At 36.2% G+C, this 16001-nt stretch overlaps 1 protein-coding gene across 5 annotated transcripts in view; it reads right to left on the bottom strand.

Moving 5' to 3' along the window:
* The window catches only part of LIN54 (lin-54 DREAM MuvB core complex component), a 65346-nt gene that overhangs the window by 19693 nt on the left and 29652 nt on the right, over positions 1–16001 (bottom strand). The gene's annotated exons all lie outside the window — the stretch shown is intronic.

The following is a 16001-nucleotide window of genomic DNA, read 5'->3' as shown; positions in this document are numbered from 1 at the left end:
ATATTTGGCTTTCTTGCTATCCACCAAAATACCTATGATAAATTTCATTTTCACATGTTCTGAAGGAGAAAGAAACCCACAAGAAAAGCCCATCTTATACCCTCATTAAGTCTAGTCAATTCTGAAAGGCTTATAATACTCCACAGATACAATGTATCCACTAATAATGGGGTAGGAAGCCAGATTCAGTCCACATTACCCCAATTTTGGTGGTCTAGAGAAACTAGTTTTGGATGATTTAGATCTGAGTCAATATAATCATTTTAGTAATTTTTAATCCTTTCCTTCAGTCCTACAAAAAGCAATGTGACTTCTCAAAAAGCCAAAATAAACACCAGAGGCAGAACAGCACAAAAGTCTTTTAAGATGTCTCCAGTGGGTGTTTAATCAATGTACAACAGACTGTCATTCAAAGCAAAGGTCCACAGAACATTCTCTAACTACTTCTATAGTATTGTGTTATAAAGAAGTACCTCCCCACCTATTCTTCAAAAAGCCCTCATGCTAAAGGACAAGTGACTTGATGGAACAAATCTATATTCATTACACGGATAATAGTTTATGAAAGAATAATTCTGAAGAATTTGAACATTTTCATAAAAGCCCAGGGGAAAAAAATCAGAAAAATGACATTTAGTTTGGAAATTTTACAGGTAATAGTCAAAGGAGATCACTTCAATATAAAATAATTCACATATTATCGTTAGGCACAGACACCACAAAGCAGATTTAAAATAAAGATAAGAGATAACAGTCATAGCAGTTAGTTAAATAAAAATATAAAGCTTAAGAAAAGGGATAAAATGTGTACATATGGAAGCTCCTGAAAAATCAAGCAACCTATGAGACAAATATGTACAACGGTGCAAAAGACACAGCCCTTGCTACAGCAGCTCAAAATGGAAAAAAAATACTATCTTAAGAAACAAGGTGCCTCAAACATAACAGTTAAGTTTATTGCTACTTACTGTGCACAGAGGACAGTGCTTTTAAAAACGCTAAGATGATGTGATCTAAATCTAGCAGCCACGTTATGTGCTAGGCAAAAGCATGGACCAACTAAACCAAGCTGGTTTTAGTTCAGTCTGCATACTATATCTTTTTCGATATCTTTACTTTCAACCTTTCTGCACGCTAAACTTCAAACTACAACTCTTACAAGCTGTATATGATTGGGTCTTAAAAAAAATCAGGGGCCGGCCCCGTGGCCGAGTGGTTAGGTTTGTGTGCTCTGCTTCGCCAGCCCACGGTTTCACCGGTTCAGATCCTGGGCATGGACATGGCACCGCTCATCAAGCCACACTGAGGTGGCGTCCCACATGCCACAACTAGAAGGACCCACAACTAAAAATACACAACTATGTACCGGGGGGTTTTGGGGGAGGAAAAGGAAAAAAATAAAAATCTTAAAAAAAAAAAATCAGACCTGACTCTCTTTTTTATCAGTATTGTCTGTCTACATCTAATGTAGTTAAATCTACCATTGGACTGTTTTCTTATATGAACCACTCATCCTCTCCTGCTCCTTTTTCTCTCCTTTTTTTGCCTTCTCTTGGGTTAAATATTTTATTATTTCATTTCCCCCCTCTATTAGCTTGTTTTTATACATCACAATATTACTTTTAGTGGTTACCTTAGAGATTACAATATATGATATAGGAATTAAATTCATACTTTACACATCACTCACACAACAAAAGAACCATAGAACATTAACACCATTTACTCTTGCCCCATCTTCGTGCTCTTAAGTACATTAACTCTACATATAATTTAAACTCCATAAGACATTCATTTACATATACCCACAAAATTACCCTTTCTATACTTCCTACATCTCCATGCTTCCACTTGGGATCATTTTCCTTCTGCCTAAAGAACTCACTTTAGGATCTTCTTAAGTGCAGGTCTGCTGATGAGAAAGTCTCTCCAATTTATTTCTCAAAAAATGTCCAATCCTTCCTTATCTATTATCTAATTTGCTGATAAACTCATCTATTGAACTCTTAATTTCAGTTTTAAGTTTTCAGTTTGAAAATATTCATCTGATTCCTTTTTATAGTTTCCTGTTCTCTGCTGAAATTCTTCATTTACTTAAATAAATACCCTAAATATATATATATATATATTTCTTTTGGTGAGGAAGATTGGCCCTGAGCTTACATCTATTGCCAATCTCCCTCTTTTTGCTTGAGGAAGGTTGTCTCTGAGCTAACATCTGTGCTAGGCTTTCTCTATTTTGTGTGTGGGATGCTGCCAGTGTGGCTTGATGAGCAGTGTGTAGGTCCACACCTGGGATCTGAACCTGCAAACCCCAGGCCACTGAAGCACAGCACGCGAAATTAACCACTACACCACTGGGCTGGCCCCCTAAATATTTTAATCTTAGTTATTTTAAAAGTCTGAGTCTGATAACTCCATCACCTATTATATCTCTTGGTTTCGAATAACTTGGTCTGGTTGCCTGATATACCTGATGATTTCTGACTAAATGCCAGACACGGCTTATGAAAAATTAAGGAGATCATTTGAGGCTCTGAATGATGCCATATTCTTCCAGAGAGAATTCACCTTGGCTTCTGGTAGGCAGTCAAGAGAAGGGGCAGACTGTCCTAAACCAACCATGACCCGAGCTGACTGGGAGCTGAGCTTCAGTCTCTGGGAGGCCTTGTCTAGCACGTAACATGTTCCTCCATGTAATATGTCACTGGCCCCACTCAGGACCTGGGTGTTTACCAGAGCTCCTCCTCCTTGCTGGGGCCTGAACCCAAACTTCTGTCCATGAGAGCTATAAGACTGACAGATCTGCTCAGCTCTTCAATCTTTCTGTAGCCACTTTCTGCTCACCTTCTCAGTCACAACCTACAAATCAGGAAATGCCCTAAGGGGAAGTGTCTCATAGAACAGTAGGATGACATCTCTAGGTTTCCCTTTACTTCATGATGGTGGCCTCTGAAGTCCAGGCTCCCTTGGTAGGTCTCCAATGCCTTCAAACAGATTTTTAAAATATTTTTTATTCTCCTTTATAGCCATTCTTGGTGGAATGGTTGGTCTGCAACAAGCTAGTTCTGTATAGCGAAAAACAGAAAATCTAGACTGCCTGGGTTTTAATCTAGGCTCCAACATTTCCTTGTTGTGTGACCTTGTACAGGTAATTAAACTTCTCTAAGTGCCTAAGTTTCTTCATCTGAAAACATGAAAATGGTACCTTTCACATAGGATTGTTGAGGATTAAATGAGTTAAATTATATAAAGTGCAAATAACAACTCATCCCATAGTATAATGCTCAATAAATGTAAGCTGCCATTTCTATCATCATTATTATGCCCTTTAGAGATGGAGAAACTGAAGCTCAGAGAGATTAAGGAACTTCCCCAAGGTCACACAGAAGGAGTAGCAGAGGCAGGATTTGAACCAGATCAAACTCCAAAGCCCATTTTCTCTTAACCAAGCCATGATAATGCCTCCTGCTATAGATGCTTAATGAATAGATTTTGTTTTTCTTTTGTGAAGGACATTGGCCCTGAGATAACATCCATTGCCAATCTTCCTCCTTTTGCTTGAGGAAGATTGTTGCTGAGCTAACATCTGTGCTAATCCTCCTCTATTTTATGTGGGATGCTGCCACAACATGGCTTGATGAGTGGTGCTAGGTCTGCACCTGGGATCTGAACCCATGAACCCCAGGCCACCAAAGCAGAGTGCATGAACTTAACCACTATGTCACTGGGCTGGCCCCAATGAATAGTTATTAACTGACTAAACAAAAGTAAGTAGCATCCAGTTGTCAAGAACTCTAAGAACTAATGTTGCACCCTGCCTCTAAGAAACATGAAAGCATTTTTTAATCAGTTAGTATACTGAATGGAAGTAAAAGTAGCATTTTTTAAAACTTTGTATTCATTTATTTATTTATTTATTTATTTATTTATTTTTGAGGAAGATTAACCCTGAGCTAACATCTGCCACCAATCCTCCCCTTCTTTGTTGCTGAGGAAGACTGGCCCTGAGCTAACATCCATGCCCATCTTTCTCTACTTTATATGTGAGATGCCTGCCACAGCATGGCTTGACACACAGCGCATAGGTCCACACCCAGGTTCTGAAACGGCGAACCCCTGGCCACCAAAGCAGAGTGTGCGAACTTAACCACTGTACCACCGGGCTGGCCCCAAAAACTTCTTTATTTTAACATAATTTTAGACTCACAAGAAGTTGCAAAACTAATACAGTTTCCATGTACCCTTTCCCCAATAGAACAACATCTTACATAACCAAAGAACATTACTAACACCAGGAAATTGACATTTGGTACAATGTTATCAACTAAACTACAGAAAAGTCCAATTCAGATTTCACCAGCGTCCATACACTTTTTTTTTTTTGATGTATACTAAAGACTGTAGATGCATGGAATCAACATCACCATCAAGATACAAAATTGTTCCATCACCACAAAGAAACTCTTCTAGTACCCTTTATATTCACACTCTCCCCCAATCCCAACTCTTGGCAACCACTGATTAAACTGCATTGTTTTAACACCTAAAATACTAGGTAACATATAAAAGTTACTGCTTTTGCGAAAGACAAAAACATTTGAATACACTTAATTGCTTTGAGAATTCACAATTCGGTCTCCTCCCTGAAGTACAGTGGCCCAAGAAACTCCATTTGAATGCCTCATTGCCAGAAAAAGTTCATGTGCATTCAACAAAAATCTTCAGTTATTGCTATTTCCTGATTAACATCCTTGACAGCTTGAGTTAAAAAGCAAAGATCTCAATTTAAATTCAAAATAACTGCATTTAACATGTATTAGTGGCAGCCCTAAAAAAACATGGACTTAAAGATTCCTTTTATCTGTACTATTTCCTAAGCCCTTTCTATTTACAGATTAATATCATAATTATATATTTAAGATAAATTTCTTTGATCATTACTTTCCAATTAGCAAATGCCAAAAGTCTTTGCTTAATTGAAGATTTACCTAAAAGAAAAGGAAGAATAAAACACTCTTCTTGTTCTGTGACTGAGGATTCTGATTTTATTTGGTGACATTGGAGACAGACAGACACATAAACAGAGAGATGGCTCAACCAATATTCAAAAACACTAAATTTGTAGGGTTCCATATTAACATGCTTCTTTTTTTTAAAATTTGCACTTTGGTTCTATTTGTAAACATGGCTTAGAAACCACTGTTTGGAAACATGGGCTTTGGTTCCGGTTTGTCTCAGTCTCGTGTGTATTCAGAGAAGCAACCTACTGTTTCTGTAGGCCTTTGTCTCTCTATTTGCACAGGGAGAACATTACCACTACATGAAATTTGTATAGCGCTTTGGGACACCTGTACAAACTGCGCTGTTTCAAACAGATATTAAGATGGCATTTAATCTATTGGAAAATCATAATAATACTTTCTTTAATGCTGACTGGGTAGTGTTTACCAAAACGCATTTGCTTCATTAAACATCAGCTCTTCAGGATTAGATGTTACATGAAATGGCCCACTTTTGTCAAATTAATTTATGGAATCCTAAGGTAAAGTAAACAAAGGCCTCTGCAATGGGACTTCTCAGAGCCTGTAATATGCTAATACATATTATGAATCTCCTAGACAGGTATGATATATAGTCATGCACCATGTAACAACATTTTGGTCAATGACAAATTGTGTATACGATGGCGGCCCTATAAGATTAGTACCATATAGCCTAGGTGTGTAATAGGCTATCCCATCTAGGTTTGTGCAAGTGCACTTTATGATGTTTGCACAGTGACAAAATCACCTAACAATACACTTCTCAGAACGTAGCCTTGTTGTTAAGTGATGCATGACTGTAGGCTGTTCCCAAACCTATTTAGCAATAGCATTTTGGGGTGGGAAACTTTTTCTTTTTTTAAAATTTATATATAATATACTGGGTGCCAAAAGAAGGACAGACAGTATCATGTCAAGACATCCTACAAGAAACAGTTTTCCACAGAAGTTGTAAAAAAGAATAGTGATGGTATATGACAGAACAGATAATGAATCTCAAGCAACCTGCACCATAAGCCATATTTGTGAAATCTCTCAAAGTAGCGATTCACAGGCATTTCTACATAGAAAATGACAAGATTCAGTTTTGGATTTAGGTAATTGGCAGCTAATTTTGGTATAACTTTCTAAGAGGAAAGAGTTTATGTTTTTTCTTTTTTTACTGAAATATAATTGGTGTATAACATTGTATTAGTTTTAGGTATACAACATAATGATTTGATATATGTATATATTGTGAATTGATTACCACAATAAATTTCGTTAACATTCAGCCTGCACATAGTTACAAATCATTTTCTTCTCTTGATGAGAACTTTTAAGACTTACTCTTAGCAACTTTCAAATATACAATATACTATTATTAACCATAGTGACCATTCTATACATTACACCCCCAGGACTTAATTATCTTACAACTGGAAGTCTGTCCCTTTTGACCACCTTCACTCATTGCGCCCATACCCCCTGCCCCAGGCAACCACCAATCTTTTCTCTGTATCTGTAAGTTCATTTTTTTAAGATTCCACATGTAAGTGAGATCATATGGTATATGTCTTTCTCTGACTTATTTCACTTAGCATAATGCCCTCAAGGCCCATCCCTGTTGTTGCAAATGGTAGGATTTCTTTTTTTTATGGCTGAATGACACTTCCTTGTGTGTGTGTGTGTGTGTGTATATATAGATATATCTATATATATATCTATATATATATCTACATATCTAGATATATCTATCTGTGTGTGTGTATATATATCTCATCTTTTATCCATTCACTTATGGACACTTAGGTTGTTTGCATGTCTTGGCAATTGTAAATTATGCTGCAATGAAAATGGGGGTGCAGATATCTTTTCAAGATGGTGATTTCATTTCCCTTGGATAAATACCCAGAAATGGAAGCGCTGGATTATATGGCAGTTCTATTTTTAGTTTTTTGGGGAACCTTCACACTGTTTTCCATAGTGGCTGCACCACTTTATATTCCCACGAACAGTGCCCAAGGGTTCCCTCTTCTCCACATCCTTGCCAATACTAGTGATTTCTTGTCTTTTTGATAATAGCCATTCTGACAGGTGTGAGGTGGTATCTCATTGTGGTTTTGATTTGCATTTCCACGATTAGTGATGCTGAGCCCCATTTCATGTGCCTGTTGACCATCTGTATCTGTATGTCTTCTTCAGAAAAATGTGTATTCAGAGTCTCTGCCCACTTTTTAATCGGAACGCTTGCCTTTTCTTAATTGAGTTACATGAGTTCTTTATATATTTTGAATATTAATCCCTTATCAGATATATGACTGGCAAATATCTTCTCCCATTCCGCAGGCTGCCTTTTCATTTTGTTGATGGTTTACTTTGCTGCACAGAAGCTTTTTGGTTTGATGCAGTCCCGATTGTTTATTTTTGCTTTTGTTGCCTTTGCTTTTGGTGTCAAATCCAAAAAATCATTGCCAAGACCAATATCAAGAAGCTTACCCCATTTTCTTCTAGGAGTTTTATGGTTTCAGGTCTTACACTCACTCTTTAATTCATTTTGAGTTGATTCTGGGTATCGTGTAAGAGAGTGGTCCAGATTCATGCTTCTGCATGTGGCTGTCCAGTTTCCCCAACACCATTTATCGAAGAGACTTTTCTTTCCTCATCATATATTCTTGGCTCCTTTGTCATAAATTAATTGATTATACACGTGTGAGTTTATTTCTAGGCTCTCTATTCTGCTCCAGTGATCTGTGTATTTGTGTTTATGCCAGTACCATACTGTTTTGATTACTATGGCTTTGTAATATAGTTTGAAATCAGGAACTTGTAGGGTTCCACATTAATATGCTTTTCTAAAATTTGTGACAATGTTTATAGAGCTTATCATCATGTAAAAACTATGTTTACATTACTCTAATTCCCAAATTTGGGGTTATTAAAATAAACCTACCAAGAAGCAAATTTGCAAGCTTTAAAATGCTTTCAAGCTAAAAGAGACAAATGAGTAAATGAGAAGAGATAAATATTATATGTATTATATGACTAACGACAGAGCCAAACCTTGAGACAGACACCAGAACTTTCAGCACTAATTTATTGACTGGTGAAATATTATGAAACAGGTGTAAGAAATCCATTTGCTATTTTTTCATTGATATTAACCCAACTTATGTTTTACTAATAGTTATGAATTGTAGTGACAAGGATGAGTAATTTAAATGGGATGTATTAGTATCCACGGGAGCATTCAAGAAAAGGGTCCAATGACCATATCAGGTAAAATTAGACAATCTGCTTTATAAGGCATCAGACTGATAACAATCAGAAACCAGCCCTACTAAAGATTAAAACATATCAACATAGGGTAAATAAAACAGTATGAGACTGGCCTAGGAACAGAGTGCCAAATATCAAAAGAATAGATAAAATAACCCATATATAGAAAAGTTCATGATGAAAGTTGGCATTTCAGATCAATGGAGAATGATGAACTATTCAATAAATGATACAGATTAGCCATTTGGTCAGAAGAAAAAAGTAGGATCCCTATTACTCCAAAGATTTAACCTAAAAAATAAAACAACATCGGCATAAAGCCAGATCCATAAACCAATGGAATAGAATAGAGCCCAGAAATAAACCTGTGCATATGTAGTCAAATGATTTTCAACAAGCCAAGACTATTGAATGTGGAAAAGACAGTCTTTTCAACAAATGGTGCTGGGAAAACTGGATATCCACATGCAAAAGAATGAAATTGGACCCTTAACATCATATACAAACATTAATTCAAAAGGGACTTGCGACCTAAATGTAAGATCTAAAACCAGAAAACTCTTAGAAGAAAACACAGGGCAGAAGCTTCCTAACACTGAATTTGGCAATGATTTCTTGCATATGACACCAAAGGCACAGGCAATAAAAGAAAAAAATAAGAATTGAACTTCAGGAAAATTAAAAAGTTTTGTGCCTCAAAAGACACTGTTAACAGAGTACAAGAGCAATTCACAGAATGGGAGGAAATATTTGCATATCATATATCTGATAAGTGATTAAAATTCAGAATGTATAGAGAACTTCGAAAACTCAAACAAACCAATTCAAAAATGGGCAAAGGACTTGAAAATATATTTCTCCAAAGAAGACATACAATGGCCAATAAACACATGAAAAGATACTTGAACATCACTAATCATTAGTGAAATGCCACTCAAAACTACAGTGAGATACCACCTCACACCCATTAGGATGGCTACTATCGAGAAAACCAACAGTGGGGGCCTGTTTGAATTGAAAGCAGGGTCTCAAAGAGATATTTGGACACCCACGTTCATAGTAGCATTATTCACAACAGCTCAAATGTGGAAGCAACCCAAGTGTCCATCAACAGACGAATATACATATGATGGAATATTATCCAGCCTTAAAAACGAAGGAAATTCTGATATATGTTATACCTCTGGTGAACCTTGAGGACATTATGCGAAGTGAAGTCAGTCAGTCTCAAAAGGACAAAAACTGTATGATTCCACTTATGTGAGGTACTTAGAGTAGCCAAAGTCATACAAATAAAATAGAATGGTGGTCACCAAGGGCTGGGGGAAGAGAAAAATGAGGAGTTACTATGCAACAGGTACAGAGTTTCAGTTTTCCAAGATGGAAAGAGCTCTGGAGATGGATGGTGGAGATGGTTGCACAACAATATGAATGCACTTACCACCATTAGATTGTATACTTGAAAATGGTTAAGATAGCAAATTTTATGCTGTGTGTATTTTACCACAATAAAAAAAATAAGATATCCACCTTGCAAAGTGGGTTATGAAAATCAGTCAGGACCAAAATGATATAAAAGCTAATATGAACTTAATCATTTCATAAAATTTAAAAATAAGAATAAATCTATCTGGTTCTTGTACTTAATTTGTAATAAAAGAATACTATATGTAAAACAAATAAAACCAAATAATAATTTTTAAAAACAGATGAATATTTTAAAATACTGGAGTAAGGAAGATTTGTCTAAGCATGACTCAAAAACTCAAAACTCGTTCATGAAGACACTACAGTAGTCTGACTAATTTAATGTGCGAAATTTCTGCAAGAAAAAAAAAGCCAACTGGGAAAAATGTCTGTAACCACATTAATAACAAAGGAGTAATTCAATATGAAAGGGAAAAAAAACAAACCACCCAATGGGCATCAGAGTCCACAGAAGTCCAGAAGACACAAAGATTTGAATAATTTTGTAAAATATCAAGAGTGAGATATTTTAATCAGGTAGATTGGCAAAGACTAAAAATGAATGACGGGAGAGCACAGAAGCAGACCCAGACAAATACAGTCAATTGATCTCTTACAAAGAAGCAAAGGCAAATTCAATGGAGAAAGGATAGTTTTTTCAACAAATGGAACAACAGAACATCCACATGCAAAAACATGAATCCCAACACAGATCTTACACCTCTCACAGGTGGATTATGGACCTAAAACTATAAAACTCCTAGAAGGTAATATAAGGAGAAAATTTAGGTTATCCTGAGTTTGGTGATAACTTTTTAGATACAACATCAAAAGCACATTTCATGAAAGAAAAAATTGGTAAGTCAAACTTTATTAAAATTAAAAACTTCTGCTCTGCAAAAGGCACTGTTAAGAGAATAAAAAGGTAAATCATAGACTGGGAGAAAACATTGACAAAAACATATGGTAAGGTGTAAAGATATAGGAGCCATGGGGGTTTCAGGAATTCTCGACAATAAACAGTACCATAGGGATGCAACCAGCAAGATCCAGACTGTGAAAAACTGTAGAATATAACAACCTGCTTTTCTCTAAAAAAAAAAAAAAAAAAAAAAGATGAGGAAAAGAAAAAGAGATGAAGAAACTAAAAGAAATATCAATCATTCACAAACTTTTCTGAATCCCAAATTCAAACATAGTGTAAAAATAAATAAAATGATCAGGGAAATGTGAACTAACTAGATATTTAATAGCATTAAAGGAACATGGGTAAGTTAAAAGCAATGTCCCTATTTTTTATATATACATGTAAAAAAATCTACAGATGAAATGACATGATTTATTTTTTAAAAAACCAAAGTTAGGGGAAGGTCATAGATGAAAGCAATGCAAACCACTAATTCTAAAGTTGGATAAAGGGTACATGGGGTTAATTACACTATTTTAACTTTTTAATATATTTTAAATTTCTACAGTAAACAAGTTTTTAGGGGGCTGGCCCCACGGCCAAGTGGTTTAAGTTGCGCACGCTCTGCTTCAGCAGCCCAGGTTTGCAGGTTCACACCCCAGGTGTGGACCTACTCCACTCAGCAGCCATGCTGTGGAGGCATCCCACATACAAAGTAGAGGAAGACTGGCACAGATGTTACCACAGGGCTAATCTCCCTCAAGCCAAAAAAAAAAAAGAGGAGGCTTGGCAACAGATATTAGGATATTAGCTTAAGGCGAATCTTCCTCACCAAAAAAAAAAAAAAAAGTTAAAAAAATATGGCAACAGGACACCACAGGTATTCAGTCAACATAATTATAAAAGTATAAAACAAAATCAGTACTGTAACATAGAAAAGAGAATAAATTCTCAGTCATTTATTCCTTCTGCTCCTTTATTCTGGCTAATGGGTCCTGGTATGAGGAAGCTATATATAAAATAAAAATTCAGGCAACAGAATCAATGAAGCCTAGAGCCTGTAGTCACCTCACCTCCATCTCTTTTTAATCTTAGAAAAATCTACGTCAAAGTTTATCAGGAAAACAGAATCCCTTCACTTCAAATTGTACTCATTACCACCACGACCACCCCCAAGCCAAACATGAAAGAGCTTCACAGCAAAAGCTATTAACTTCTGAAACCTCTGTCTCAAAACTGTTCTCTCAATTTTTCAATACTGTCATTGCTCATATCACTTCCTGCCTGGATATTTGCAAAACAACTCAAAATCAGCTTTCTTTTATTTTTTTTAGATTGGCACCCGAGCTAACATCTGTTGCCAATCCTTTTTTTTTCTTCTCCCCAAAGCCCCCCGGTACATAGTTGTATATGGTAATTGTGTATCTGGTCGTGCTATGTGGGACGCCATCTCAGCATGGCCCGATGAGTGGTGCCACGTCTGCACCCAGGATCCAAACCGGCGAAACCCTGGGCCTCCGAAGTGGAGTAGGGGAACTTAACCACTCAGCCACGGGGCCAGCCCCAAAATCAGCTTTATAATCAGTCTCTGCCTGCCTTGAATCCACCATACAGACATTGCCTAACTTTTTGCAAACTTCATTTTCATACTTTTATTATATCTCTTGCTGCTCAGAAGTATTCCATAAGTCTCCTTTTAATGACAAATTTAAGCCTAAATTTGCTTCATGTTAAAAATTATCTATAATCTAACCCTATGTTTATATGCTCTCCACTCCCTCCAAAGCTTTACTTATTCCAATCAGAGTAGCTGTCTCACTTTTCCATGTGTACGTACCTATTTCACTTCCAGTCCTTCACTCTCATAGCTGACGTCTCTAATTCCTATCCACATAAAACCTTAGCTCAGGGACGCCTTCTCTAACCATCCCACATGTCATGTGTCTTTTCTTGGTTTTGCAATTATATATGTTTGTATAATTATTTGATTCATTCCTTCACACTCCCTCCCCCAACTCCAAAGACTTCAGGTTCGAATGTCTATTTTGCTCTCTATTATTTCCCCAAAGAACACAGCCCCTAACACACCGTAGGCATTCAGTAAGTATCTGCTGAATGGTGAATCAAGGAAATACTAGGACTTATCTCTTTCTCCTTCCTCTTATACCCAGTCTACACCACACAATTTCATTATTCACTATTGTTTTACTTGCATTCAATTTTGTCTGCCCAACCACTGTAACTCTTCTGTATTTCACAGTCTTAGCACATGGCACACACAGACCTCAAATAAATACTTGATAACCACTGATAAACAGAATGGGAAGAGTGGCTCTTTATAACAGAAAATCTTCATTCTTATTCAGGCTCCCAGTTTCCTGCCTACCTAATGCCAATTACCTGTGCTAATGTAGCACTATTTGCTATATATGGACGATTATGCTACAGACTTCTTGCTGCTAACCAAAATCTATATTCTCTTCTGCCTCCTACGCATATAGCCAGATTATTTCCAAGCCGTCCTTGCAGTCAGGTAAGGCTATGTGAATGAGTTTTAGCTAGTGAAGTGAATGCATGCAATACGCATCCTTCCAGGTATGGCCCATAAAAGCCTCCCACGTGTGCTTCTCCACGTCTTTTCCCTTCCAGCTGGCTGGAACGCAGACAATCTTTAGGGAGATGGAGAACATCACTCAGTTTATTGTAATTTCCAGCCTATTAAAAATATTAGCATTTAAAAATAAAATTCTCACATCACTTTTTAAAATGTATTCAAAAGAATCAAAGCAACAAATTGATTTGATACTCACTAGTATTTATATTTTAAAGAATATAAATAAATCATTCTTTAGCAGTCAGAAATTTACATTATTCCTTTTCCTCTGTGAATTTGTATTTGAATTCAATATCCCCTAAAAAATTTTATTCTAATGTAACATTTTTATATTTGAAATACTTTTATTATAATTCTCTGAAACAAAACGATGTACATACAGCCATGAGTCGCTTAATGACAGGGATACGTTCTGAGAAACACATTACTAAGTGATTCTGTCTGTGTGCGAACATCATACAGTGAGTGCACTTACACAAGCATAGATGGTCTAGCCTACTACACACCTAGGCTATATGGTACTCACCTGGAATATATAGTACTAATCTTATGGGAACACCATCCAATATTCAGTCCGTTGTTGACTGAAACATTATTATGCAATGCATGACTATAAATTGAAATTTTAAAAGCATTATTTCCTATTCCTCCTAGGTAAAGCTCTAAATATTAAATAATTTTGTTTGGATTGAGTTAATAATATAATTATTATATACAATTAATCAAAGCAACATAAATATATCACAAATTGTGATTATTACAACACAAAAGATTTTATTGGAAACATCTCTCAATAAGATGGACAGGACTCATTTTTAAAGACTAATTCCTATATCCATAGATGAATATTACATATTTCCAGAGTGAGATTCAGCACCAATTCTATCTGTATTTTTTCATAAATATAAACAGTGAACAACACTGCTTTCACAAATAAGAATATATGAACAAAGGATATTTATTGTAATAATACACATTAATATTTTTAATTTTGAGTTTTATACCAAAATCACATTATATTCTACCATCAAAAATTATTTTTAATGATCTGAAAACCAACTTAAGTCCTCCTTCAATTTAGTAGAAAGAAAAAAATTAGAACCTATCTAAACTAGATGCAAAAGAATTTTTAATAATCTGAAGTTGTTTGCTTCTTAATTTCTAGGAAATATTTCAAAAAGGCTTTTTACCAAAACCTATCAAATGTAGGTACCTTGTTTCATCCTGATACATTCAGAAACAGTTAGGAAAATTACTTTAACTGTGAACTTCCCAAGGTGAGAACAATGGTCTTTATCTTGACAGAGGTTTGGGCTGCACAGAGGTATGCATTTGATCTAAATGCATCCAACGGGATCTTTAAAATCTGAGCATTTCAGTATACATAAATTTTACCTTAAAGGAAAAAAATCCTCTAAAAAAACAGTGAATTCTAGTTAATGGTATGCTTGATGAAATATATGGGGAGAAGTATACTGGATATGTGCAACTTACTTTGAAATGCATTTAAAAAATAAGATGATTAATGGATGGAGGGATAGATAAATAATAAAGCAACTACAGTAAAATAATGAATCTAGAATTTAATCATAGAAGCTTCATAGAATTCTACCCAAGCTAGAAGACCTAGAAGCAGAAGAATGCAAGAAGTTATACTGGGCAGAGACATCACAGAAGTAAGAAACTTCTACTAAACCATTTGTACAAAGCTTATGCTCTGAAATCCCTCACAGGGGAGTCAAGCACATTCTGCATTCTAAATGGCAATGTGCTGGTTCAATTACTTACCAGAGGCAGGGCAAACAGGAAAGATCTGTTTGCCCAAATAAAGGCCAAGACAGAAGAGCACTCCCCTGGGTAGGAGAGCAAAACTGACAAGCAGCATACGTACGATGGGTTCAAGGACGTCCCGGAGCATTTGCATAGACTTAGAAGTAAAGAGAAAGCTATTCTGAAGACGTATTCATGTTGACCACAGAGACATTAAGAGAAAGAAAAGAATCCATCAACATTATATGAAGTGTGACCAGGCCTCACATGTTAGGAATTTTACTTACTGTAAGACCAAATTAGTTGGAAAGAAAGGATTTCGAGGTTTCTAACTCTCATTTCTTTGATCCAATTTTCCAGAATCCAAGCTCTGCAAAGCTTTCTTGAACTTCAGGTATCCAAAAGTTCAACTACCCTGAAGTCTCTCTGAACAGATGTGACAGGAATCAACAGCCCGGCTTCACTCTGCATGCTAAGTCACCTCCCTTTAAGGGAAGATGGCTTCCCCAGCCAAGACAGATAAGCTTAAATATCCAAAACAAAACAGAAACATCCTGATGGCTGTTCCAGTAATGGAATTAGAGCCAGACTCAGAGATGACCTAGATGTTGCAACCACCAGATAAAAACTTTTAAATAACTATGATTAACACGTTAACAGATTTGGTGGGAAAGGAAGGCAACAGGCAAGGAACAGAGGGGAACTGCAGCAGAGAGATGGAAACTATATGAAAGAGTCAAATGGAAAGGCCAGAAATAAAACAAATACTATTAGCAGGGATAAAGAAGTTCTTCAATGGGTTCATTAAGAGGCTCCACACAACTGAGGAAAGAATCAACTAATTTGAAGATATGTCAACAGAAAGTATCCAAACTGAAAGACAAAGAAAAAAGTGGGAGAAGAGAAGCAAGAATAGAGTCTCCAAGAGCTGTGGAAGTTT

This window comes from Equus quagga, chromosome 3 (assembly GCF_021613505.1).
Source record: "Equus quagga isolate Etosha38 chromosome 3, UCLA_HA_Equagga_1.0, whole genome shotgun sequence".
Lineage (NCBI taxonomy): Eukaryota > Metazoa > Chordata > Mammalia > Perissodactyla > Equidae > Equus > Equus quagga.
The sequence above is the reverse complement of the archived record's forward strand: the minus strand, read 5'-3'. Positions and strand labels throughout refer to the sequence as shown.